Source organism: Pongo abelii, chromosome 6 (assembly GCF_028885655.2).
Source record: "Pongo abelii isolate AG06213 chromosome 6, NHGRI_mPonAbe1-v2.0_pri, whole genome shotgun sequence".
Classification (NCBI taxonomy): domain Eukaryota; kingdom Metazoa; phylum Chordata; class Mammalia; order Primates; family Hominidae; genus Pongo; species Pongo abelii.
Window position 1 is genome coordinate 149,382,930 of NC_071991.2, and position 10,780 is coordinate 149,393,709.

The 10,780-nt window shown below is 45.0% G+C and overlaps 1 pseudogene; it reads left to right on the plus strand.

Moving 5' to 3' along the window:
- Window positions 1–1,018: 1,018 nt before the first annotated feature.
- On the plus strand, window positions 1,019–1,118 carry LOC112134447 (U6 spliceosomal RNA; annotated as a pseudogene).
- Window positions 1,119–10,780: the final 9,662 nt, after the last annotated feature.

The window sequence follows — 10,780 nt, forward strand, 5'->3', positions numbered from 1 at the left end:
GTCCTTGACTCTCATCCTACTCACCTCCCAGCAGCACCAGTGGGGTGGTCTCTCCCTCTTCCTTGAAGCCCTTTATGCCCTCTGCTTCCTGATGCCGCACTGTGGTTTTCCTTCTCCATCACTGGCTGGCGTGCTTGTTCCGCCTGACTGACCAGTGACGGTGGCTCCAGGGTCCATCCTGGGACCTCTTGTCACTCGCTTGGTGCACTCATCCCATCTTGTGGCTTCATAGATCACCTCATCAGTGATGACTCCCAAGAGGTCCATGGACTAGACCCCTCCATGAACTCCAGACCCGTATCTCCAAAAACCTCCTTGACCTCTCCCCTTGGGTGTCTCATAAACATCCCAGACTGGAACCCAGGTCTCCCGCCACACCCCCAGCTGGTCTTACCCTCCACTCCCCCTCTTGCACGACCTCGCCAGCCTTTTGGGGACCCAGGCCATGGCAGAGTTGCCCTGGTACATTGTTTCCTCATACCCACTTCATTTCTTCTTCATGCCTACTTCCAATCCATCACCAAACAGGTGGTCCTACCGTCAAAGCACAGCCAGAGGCCACTTGTCACCACCCCACCTGTGCCAGCCTGCTCCAAACTGGATCATCTGTCAGGTGGCAACAGGTTTCTACTTCCACTCCCGCCCCTACTGTGATCTGTTCTCAAAGCAACAGAGTGATCTTCTGTCAGAAACCCTCCGAAGGCTCTGCTTCTCACTCACGTAAAAGCCCGTGTTCCCACAATGACCCAGGCCTTAAGGATCTGCCCTCCTCTCCTCTCTGAGCTTGTCTCCCCCAACTCATCCCCTCCTTCCCTCCACTCCAGAAGCTGTCACTCCAACATGCCAGGCTCCCTCCTGCCTCAGGGACTTTGTGCTGGCTGCCCTCTCTGCCTGGAGCGTCCTTATATCTAGACACTCAGATGACTCACCTTCTGCTTCCCCGCAGTTCTCCACTCACAGGTCTCTTCTCTGTGAATCCTTCCTAGACCCCTCTTTAAAATGGAAATCCCAGTGCTCCGTGTGGCCACACATACACTACAATTGGAACAATACAGAGAAGATGAACACAGCATCTGTGCAAGGATGACGCACAGATTCGTGGTGTTCAAAAAATAGATGCATAAATAATGGAAACCCCCTTTCCTGACACTTCCTGCCTCGCCTTTGCTTATTTTTCTCCTTGGCACATGTCACCTTCTAACGCACTACCTACCTTACCTATATACCATGACTACTGTCTGCTCCACACAAGGTTTTAAGCCCCTTGAGGACAGAGATGTTTGTCTGTTTTGTCCAGGCTCCAGAACCCAGTACAGTTGCCTGGCACTTAGTAGGTGGTCAGTCGATGTTGAGTGAATGAATGAATGAATGAATGAATGAATGAATATGGCACAGGCCAACAGCTGTGGGGCATTGTCGAGGAGGCCAGTAGGCATGCATTCCCCGCTGAGAGTGCTTCACCAAGGAAGCTTGAGCTGAGCCTTGAAGGACAGGTAAGGTTCAGTGAAATCATAATAACGGTTGGGATAACTACTAGGGTGAGACTTGTGAAATCTTAGGCACTGCTTCTTCAGGGCTCCACTCTCAGGGAGAGGAAGGGGCAAGTCCTGGAGAAGCCAAGTGCAAGGTGGGGCCAGGAAATTGGCAGGTGAAACAGGACTCTTGGTGCACTGGGGTTTGAAATGGAGCTCCGGAGACATCCGGGGAATACCGCAAATCATTAGGTCCCTGTCATAAGCTGCCTTTGGCAACAAAATATCTTCCCTTGGCCCCAGTCAAGAAAAGAAAGTGATTCACATTGAGCGCTAGGAATCACATAGGCCTGAAGTGCCTTCTCGTGGCTATGCCTGTCTTCCAGGGAAATCTCTTGCAGGGGAAGAAAGGAAAGGTGTGCGGATCAATCGTCAATGATTGGGCAGTGACTCCCAATTCCAGTCAAGCCCTGGTAATTATGCATCACCATGACGACTGCTGCACTCCAGACGAAGCTGCTTTTAACTCCATCAGAGGCAGACGCGCTCTGTGCACTTTTCAACCTCAGTCTGAAATGCTGAAACCACAAGCTTCGTTCTCAGAATCCCACGTAGAAAGCCAGAACTCCACCTTCAGGAGAGGGAGGGCTTGAGGGCACATTCCCACCCTGCTCAAAAACCCTCTCCAAGATACTGTTTCTATTACTCCAGCGCTCCCACCCTCCTGTCTACCGTCCGTTCCCTCGCACCCACACCCACCCCACTTTTGCCAAATGTATGTACTCATCCCTTTCTGAATGCACTGGGGAGGAGAGCAGTAGATAGACAAACTGAGGAATGAAACAGCACAGAATGCTCTGGAAATCGCAGAAAATCTGGCTTGGGCTGGAGCACATGGGGACGTCAGGGCACATGCTGAAGAGGAAGGACACTGAGGTCCTGGGTTGACTCCAGCTCTCCCACCGGCCAGTGATGTGTGGGGCAAGTTCCTCAGCCACCGAAGCTCAAGTTCCTCACCTGTAAAATAAAAAAGATAATGCCCCCTTGCAAATCCGTGGCCAGAACTAAATGAGGCCAAGTGTGAGAAAGTGTCTAGCACAGAAGGAGACAGGAGGGGCTCTGGATGCCCCAGCGGGGTGAGGAGGGAGGTTCTGTCACTCCTCATCAAGGATCTGGGTTTTGTCAGGTGGGTAGTGGGGAGTCAGCGAAAAATTTAAAGCTGGGGAAGGGCTGGTGTTATTATTAATCCCATTTTACAGATGACAACACTGAGGCACAGAGAGGTTAAGTAACTTGCTCAAGCCACATAGTTTGTGGGTGGCAGAACTGGATTTAACCCCAGCTCCTAACCACCATTATGGTTATTCTTCCTTTAGCCGAACAAAGAGGAAGAGGAAGGACTTGAAGACTAAAGAAATGTCAGGCATTGAGGTAGAAGAACTGATTGATGTCCAGAGGAAAAACTGAACTTGGCTGTGGTTCTAACCTAGTGGTTAAGCTGCCGAAAAAAGAGAAGAATTTACGTAATCTGCATATTCATCAAGGGAGCATCTTGAACCAAGATAGATCCGTGGAGCCAGTGGCAGGACTCCCCCTGGCCAAATATTTCGCACATGGGCCTATCTAAGCTCTGCTTATTCCCGAGGCCAACCACGAGGGCTTGTTGAGTTTGAAGAAGAATCTGAGTGAGCAGCCGCCTCCCGTCCTCCAGCATAGCAGACTCATGCAGATCTGGAAGGGAGAGGTCCCAGCGTCAGGATTCAGAAATGCTCACCCACACGTATACAACAAAGAAATGTGCTCCAAGAAAAGGAAAGCCAGAGATTAGCAACAGGGGGGCCACTACCGGCACTGGTTACATAATCGGTGGGGCCCCTGCAAAATGAACACACAGAGCCCCTTTGAAAATTATTAACAGTTGAAGACGACAGCCGAGCCTGGAACCAAGAGCAGAGCCTTTGATGACGTTCAGTGGTGATGACGTTCGGGGGCGACGACGCCCTCCCTCCCTCCCCCACTGTGCCTCTGACCCTATATTTTTCGTTTTATTTTGAAACAATGTCAAGCTTATAGAAAAGTTGCAAGTACTATGCAAATAACACTTTTTTTCTTACTGAACTGTTTGATGGTAGATTCGAGGCTGAGACATTTGCCTTTCTAGGAAACCTCAGTAGTTTATGGGGACAATAGAAGAGTCTGTTTGATGCTGTGGTTTTTTTCATTGCATCCTAACAGGTGGGGCACAACTGTGATGTGTCCCATTTCTGATGTTCACGTGGATTACATGATAAGAGTGGTATCCAGACTTCACTCTTCTGTCCTTTGTAATTAGTTTCCTTATCACTATTCTGTAGAAGAGGCAATAAAGGCCTTTTGCATTTATGTTGGTGCCCAGATCATTAAGACTATTTGGAGAGATATTTATCTGTATATGTGTGTATACACATATGTATGTATACAAATAGATGTATAGGTCTGTGTATGTTTATATACATACATTTATATTATATTACATTATCTGGTTTCCAAAACAGATTTGCACCAGTTTAAGAAAAAATAACAGGATAATTAAAAAATTGTGCAGTCATTTAAATACTCATACTCTGCTGGTGGGAGTGCCAATTTGTATAATGTTTCTGAAATGCATCTTATTATATCAAGAGTCTTAAAATGTTTAAATATTGGCTCACACTCACTCTCACCCCACACACACTCTCACACACTCACCCACACACTCACACACACACACACATATTCACACACACACACACCCTCCCACACACACATACGGGATTATCAGCTGAAGAACTTAGAATGCCTAGAAAAATAAAAAGAGATCAAATAGAAAACAGAGCTTAGAGACAGGGAGGGTAGAACGAGCACTGTGGTAGGAGTTCCAGAGAGGAGACTGCCCTTTTCCTCACTTGTGCTCCTTGGAGTGTGTGGCTGGCCAATGGCTGTCCGCCCGAGATCTTCTCCAGAGATGTGTGCTCAGCCTACGAGAGCCACCCTGCTGAGGAAATTATACTCCTCCACCTAGGGTAGGACTGGTGGACACAGGGATACACAAGCCCAGGTCTCGGCTTGAGGCTGGACAGCTCTGCAGACCACCCTCCCTCCCAGGATCTGGTCCAGATTAGACATTGCCTGAGGCAGCACCCGCCCCTCCTGCTCCCCTTACTCCCTTGGAGGTTTTTCCTGAGTGAGCCAGATGCATGTGCACGCTGTCTCAGGATCCACCTCCAGGAACCCGGCTGCTGTGGGTTGAATTGTGTCCCCCAGAAAGACATGTTGAAGTCCTAACCCCCAAGACCTGGGGATGTGTCCTAATTTAGAAATAGGGTCTTTGGAGTTGCATTTAAGGTAAGATGAGGCCAGACTCCATTAGGGTGGGTCTTCACCCACTGGGATTGATGTCTTTACAAGAAGAGATGAGACACAGACACAGACACACGGAGAGAGGCCGTATAATGATGGAGGCAGAGATCTGAGCCAAGTGCACTCATAGCCAAGGACTGCTGGCAACACCAGCAACTAAGAGAAAGGCGTGGAACAAAGTCACCCACCCCTAGATGTTATGACAGCCACGGGAATCTAGGACACTGACCTAAGCCAGCAGCTTTGGGTATGCAGAGGGGAGTGCTGAAAGGATAGGGTTGGGTCACCGACGGCTGCTGGGGGCAGGGGCAGCCTGCCACCCTGACCCGGGGCCCTGTGGGAATCCTGCCATTTGGCACACACCACCCATGTAAGGGCTGGGCTCCCTCTAGAGAGATGGCAAGTGGGAAAGCAAGCCTAGACTGCAGAGGAGACCCATGCCAGCCATTGCTGTCAATCAGCAGAGGAGACCCACGCCAGCCATTGCTGTCAATCAGCCTAGTTTTTAAAAATATAAACAGACAACAAGGGTTACCAGGTACTTGAGAAAAACCAACAGCATAGAAGGCATGAATCAATATGAACCAATGAAACATCGAACCCACAAGAAAACCATGATCGTTAGGAAATAAAAGACCTCTATATTTCTAACTGGTATTATGGGAGAGATTCAAGGTGTTAGTCCATAAAACAAGAAGTTGTAAAAAGTAGCAATCAGAGAGAAGTTCTTAGAAGTTAAAAATATTATTAGCCAGGCGCAGTGGCTCGCGCCTGTAATCCCAACACTTTGGGAGGCCGAGGTGGGCAGATCACCTGAGGTCAGGAGTTCGAGACCATCCTGGCCAATATGGTGAAACCCCATCTCTACTAAAAACACAAAAACTAGCCTGGCATGGTGGTGCACACCTGTAATCCCAGCTACCTGGGAGGCTGAGGCACAAGAATTGCTTGAACCCAGGAGGCGGAGGTTGCAGTGAACTGAGATCACACCACTGCACTCCAGCCTGGGCAACAGAGTGAGACTCCGTCTCAAAACAAAAACAAAAACAAAAACAAATAAAAAAAATACTACTTCAAATGCCAGTTAGAGCAGAAACTCAGAGTACTTCAAGATGAATGCATTGGGTAGGCAGACGACAGATGATTACAAAGCCAAATGACCTAGTGATCAGGTGCAGAGTATTATTTTGTCAAACACACACACGCAAAAGGTCAATTGGAACTCCAGGAGAATAAAAATCTATAGGAAACCGGTGATCTACTGAGAAGCAAACTTAAATGTAGAATGACTTGGGGCAATTAAAGGCATAAGAAGAGAGAATCCATTGGCGTCAGCTCTGGGCATAGCAGCAGCAGGCGTGTCTGTTCTCTCGCTGGTGGGTCCAGTGGTGCACCCTGGCTTCATTGCAGATACCTGGCGTGGCGGATGGGATGGATGGAATGGCCCTTAGTGGAGGTCCACTGTCTTCTTAGTGCTCCTCCCTGTTTTGCAGAGGCTAAAAAGCAAAACCTACAGTTTCAGACTCCCTCCCAGTGGAGTTGCATTTGTGATTTATGTTTGGCCACCAGATGTGCTTCACGGAAGGCGGAAGTGGGGCGAATGTGTGCTTGTCCGCTCTCTTTTTGTGTGCTCTTTTTGCTAACAAGCGTGGTCACCAAGGCACTGGGTTGTCTGCTGTTTTTTCTGCGGCAGCGTTAACAGCACCATGATGCCCAGAGACAGGGCATCAGGCTTCTGCTTTTTTTCTGAGGTGGACGTTGCTCTTGCAGCGTGGTTCCAGAGCCTATAAAAGCATGAGCGGCAGCTTCTTGACCTTGTGTCACACTCAGACTGGCTTCCTGGAACCCACAGCACATCTCAACTTTCCTGTTGGGACAGAGATGGCAGCTGCCCTGGCCAGACACTTGTGGGAGTCATTCCTGAAAGTCCTACCTAGAGCCTTTTCTGCCAGCCCTTTGAAAACATTTGAAAGCATCTAGTTCCTTCTAGTAAATCTCTTTTGGTTTAAAATAGCCACCATGGTTCCTATTAACTGCAACTGAACCAATAAAATTGGTTTTCAATATTTAGAATTAACCTGTAGAAAAATATTTAAAGTTATAGAACAGGATATAGAAGCTATAAATCTTAACTGTAAAAGGATTAGTGAGGCTGAAAGACACAGGAAGATGAGAAGAGGTAGAGAGAAGTGGGAAGTGCTCAGTCCTGCAACTTAACTATCTAGTTCATGGATCGAGAATAGATGTTTTGGTTTCTTTTATATTTTAAAAATTATAGATGCAATTAATGGATGAGCCAAAAGCAAAAATATAATTTAAAAAACTTGGCAGAGGATGAGAAAGAGGAGGGAAGAGAGATAAAACCCATTTCTGGCAATAATACTATCTAAAAATTAATAGAAAAACAGGGTTAGCACACATTTATAGTTAGAATGTAACCACTGGTTTGTCGAAGATCTGATGGTTTTAAGTGTGGGGTCTTATTTCTGCTTTCTCTATTCTGTTCCATTGGTCTATGTGTCTGTTCTTTTACCAGTACTATGCTGTTTTGGTTACTGTAGCCTTGTAGTATAGTTTGAAGTTGGGTAATGTGATGCCTCCAGCTTTGTTCTTTTTGCTTAGAATTATCTTGGCTATTTGGGCTCTTTTTTGGTTCCATATGAATGCTAAAACAGTTTTTTTCTAATTCTGTGAAGAATGACAATTGTAGTTTAATGGGAACGGCATTGAATCTATAAATTGCTTTGGGCAGTATGGCCATTTTCACAATATAGATTCTTCTTATCCATGAGCATGGAATGTTTTTCCATTTGTTTGTGTCATCTCTGATTTCTTTGAGCAGTGGTTTGTAATTCCTTTTGAAGAGATCCTTCACTTTCCTTGTTAGCTGTATTCCTAGGTGTTTTATTCTATTTGTGGTCATTGTGAATGGGAGCTCATTCATGATTTGGCTCTCTGCTTGACTGTTGTTAGTGTATAGGAATGCTAGCAAACCCAGCAATCTCATTACTGGGTATATGTCCAAAGGAATATAAATCATTCTATTATAAAGATACATGCACGTATATGTTCATTGCAGCACTATTCACAATAGCAAAGGCATGGAACCAGTCTGAATGCCCTTCAGTGATACAATGGATAAAGAAAATGTAGCACATATACACCATGGAGCACTATGCAGCCATAAAAAGGAATGAGATCATGTCCTTTGCAGGGACATGGATGGAGCTGGAAGCCATTATCCTGAGTAAACTAACACAGAAAGAGAAAACCAAATATCACATGTTCTCGCTCATAAGTGGGAGCTGAATGATGAGAACACATGGACACAAGGTGGAGGTGGAATAACACACACTGGGGCCTGTTGGAGGGCTGGGGCTAAGAGGCGAAAGGGCATCAAGAAGAATAGCTAACAAATGTTGGGCTTAATACCTAGGTGACGGGATGGTTTGTGCAGCAAACCACCATGGCACACCTTTACCTATGTGACAAACCTGCGCATCCTATACATGCACCCCTGAACTTAAAATACAAGTTGGAAAAATAAATGAAAGAAAGAAAATTTTTTTTTAAAGTAATCACTGGAAGAACAGAAACAAAAGTTGTTAAAATGGGCTAACTCTGAGAGAGTATATCAGAGTATAACTCTGATATAATATATATATCAATATATTATAGGGAGAAAGATTTTTACTTTTCATTTTATACTTTATGAACAATCAAAACTTCTATTACATGCACATAATTACTTATATAAAATACATTAAAATTGTATAAATGTTCACTTATAAACACAGTGATACCTGGAGTTTTTGGTAGAGCACTTTTCCAGGAATAGATATTTATGAGTCCTCGTAGATCTGAGAGTCTTTTGGCTGCACTTACAACTGAGTAACTTGGTTGGACATAGATTACGGAAATCACAATCTGCTGACCTAAAATTCTGTAGCTGTTGCTCCACTTGGCCTTTCATGTTGTAGAAAAGTCTAATATATATCTAACTTTTTCCCTTTGTAGACAAATTTTTTTTCATTAATACATGTATTTTGTTTCCTTTATCCTTAACATTAAAAACTTTCACCAGGATAAGTCTGGATGAGATTTCCTTTATTATTTTTTTTAAAATCAGCACTTAGTGGTTTCTTTCTAGTTGAAGATAAAGTCTTCCTCCAGTTTAGGAAATACTACTTCTATTTCTTTCTTTCATTTGGTGTCTCTTCCTTCTCCTCTGTTGCTGGTTTTTTGTTTGTTTGTTTTGTTTTTGTGACGGAGTCTGGCCTGTCAGCCAGGGTGGATCTTGGCTCACTGCAACCTCCACCTCCCAGGTTCAAGCAATTCTCTTGCCTCAGCCTCCCAAGTAGCTGGGACTACAGGTGCCCACCACCCTGCCCAGCTAATTTTTGTATTTTTAGTAGAGACGAGATTTCGCCATGATGGCCAGGCTGGTCTCGAACCCTTGACCTCAGGTGATCCACCCGCCTCAGCCTCCCTAAGTGCTGCGATTACAGGCGTGAGCCACCGCGCCCAGCCTTTTTTCCCTTAGAATTATTTGTGTAGCTGTCTATTAACTTCTCCTTTGAGGCTCCACCTGCCTGGTTTCTCCATCTCTGATCTCAGCCTTCAGGCCCCCTCACACACGGATATCAGATTTGTCTTCCTAAGGCACAGCATTCCATATTCTGCATGCTTGATGCAACCTGGCTTCATACCGAGCCTTCATCCAAACCAAACAGCATTCTTCCCTGAATTAAACAAATCCATGGTAAAACAGTAATCAAGTGTTATTTCCACAACGTAATAAAAAATACCCAACAGAGTCATTGAAGCAAGAGAGGTATTCTCATTAAGTTCTGGATAAACCAAGAATCATAAGTATTAAAAAGGAGTCAAGATTTTCTATTTGATAATATAATCACCTACCCAGTAAACAAATTAAAATCGACTGAAAAACTCTTATAACCAGTAAGGTAATTCTATAAAGTGACCGGCTGGAAAATAAATACACAAAACTTTTGCTTTTTAAAAGTGTAATAACAATAACCAGCTAGAAAGTTAAAGGGAAGAAATATGTGATTCATGAAATCAAGGCATAAGTGAGCAACATGCAGCTCCTAGATGAAGAAAGTAACAAAAACTTCAGCATGAGACTTGAAGAAAACTGGAATAAACGGAGAGGCAGTCACATTCTCGGGCAAGGAGACTTCAGGCTGTAAAATCTCCATCCTTCCCGAAGTACTGTCTAAAGTGAAGAGAAGTGAACCATATCACTGCCGGAGGACTTTTAAAGTTTTGAATGTGTACCTTTAAGGTTTCTCCAGAAGGCTAAATCTAAGAGAAAAGGCATTATGGCTTGGAGGAAGAGTGTGTAAGGAGAGGAGACTTTCTTTAGTAGGGCAACCAAATTACAAACTGGGGCCACGAAAAGATGTGAACTGGGGAGTGGGAAGCATCGGGCTAACGAAACCCCAAAGAACTGTGCAGCCAGGGCTTCATTGTGACATTTGAAATCATGACGATGTTCTGTATAATTTATATAACTTATCTAATAGTGTCCTTACAATTTAAAATTATATGTATAATTTAGGCCAGGCGTGGTGGCCCACGCCTGTAATCCTTGTACCTTGGGAGGACGAGGCGGGCAAATCACTTGAGGTCAGGAGTTAGAAACCAGCCTGGCCACCATGGCAAAACCCTGTCTCTACTAAAAACACAAAAATTAGCCGGGCATGGTGGCACACATCTGTAATCTCAACTACTTGGGAGGCTGAGACAAGAGAATTGCTTGAACCTGGGAGGCGGAGGCTGCAGTGAGCTGAGACTGTGCCACTCACTCCAGCCTGGGTGTCAGAGTGAGACCTGTCTCAAAATAAATAAATAAATAAATCGTATAATTTATATATATATATAATATTATATATATAAATATATAT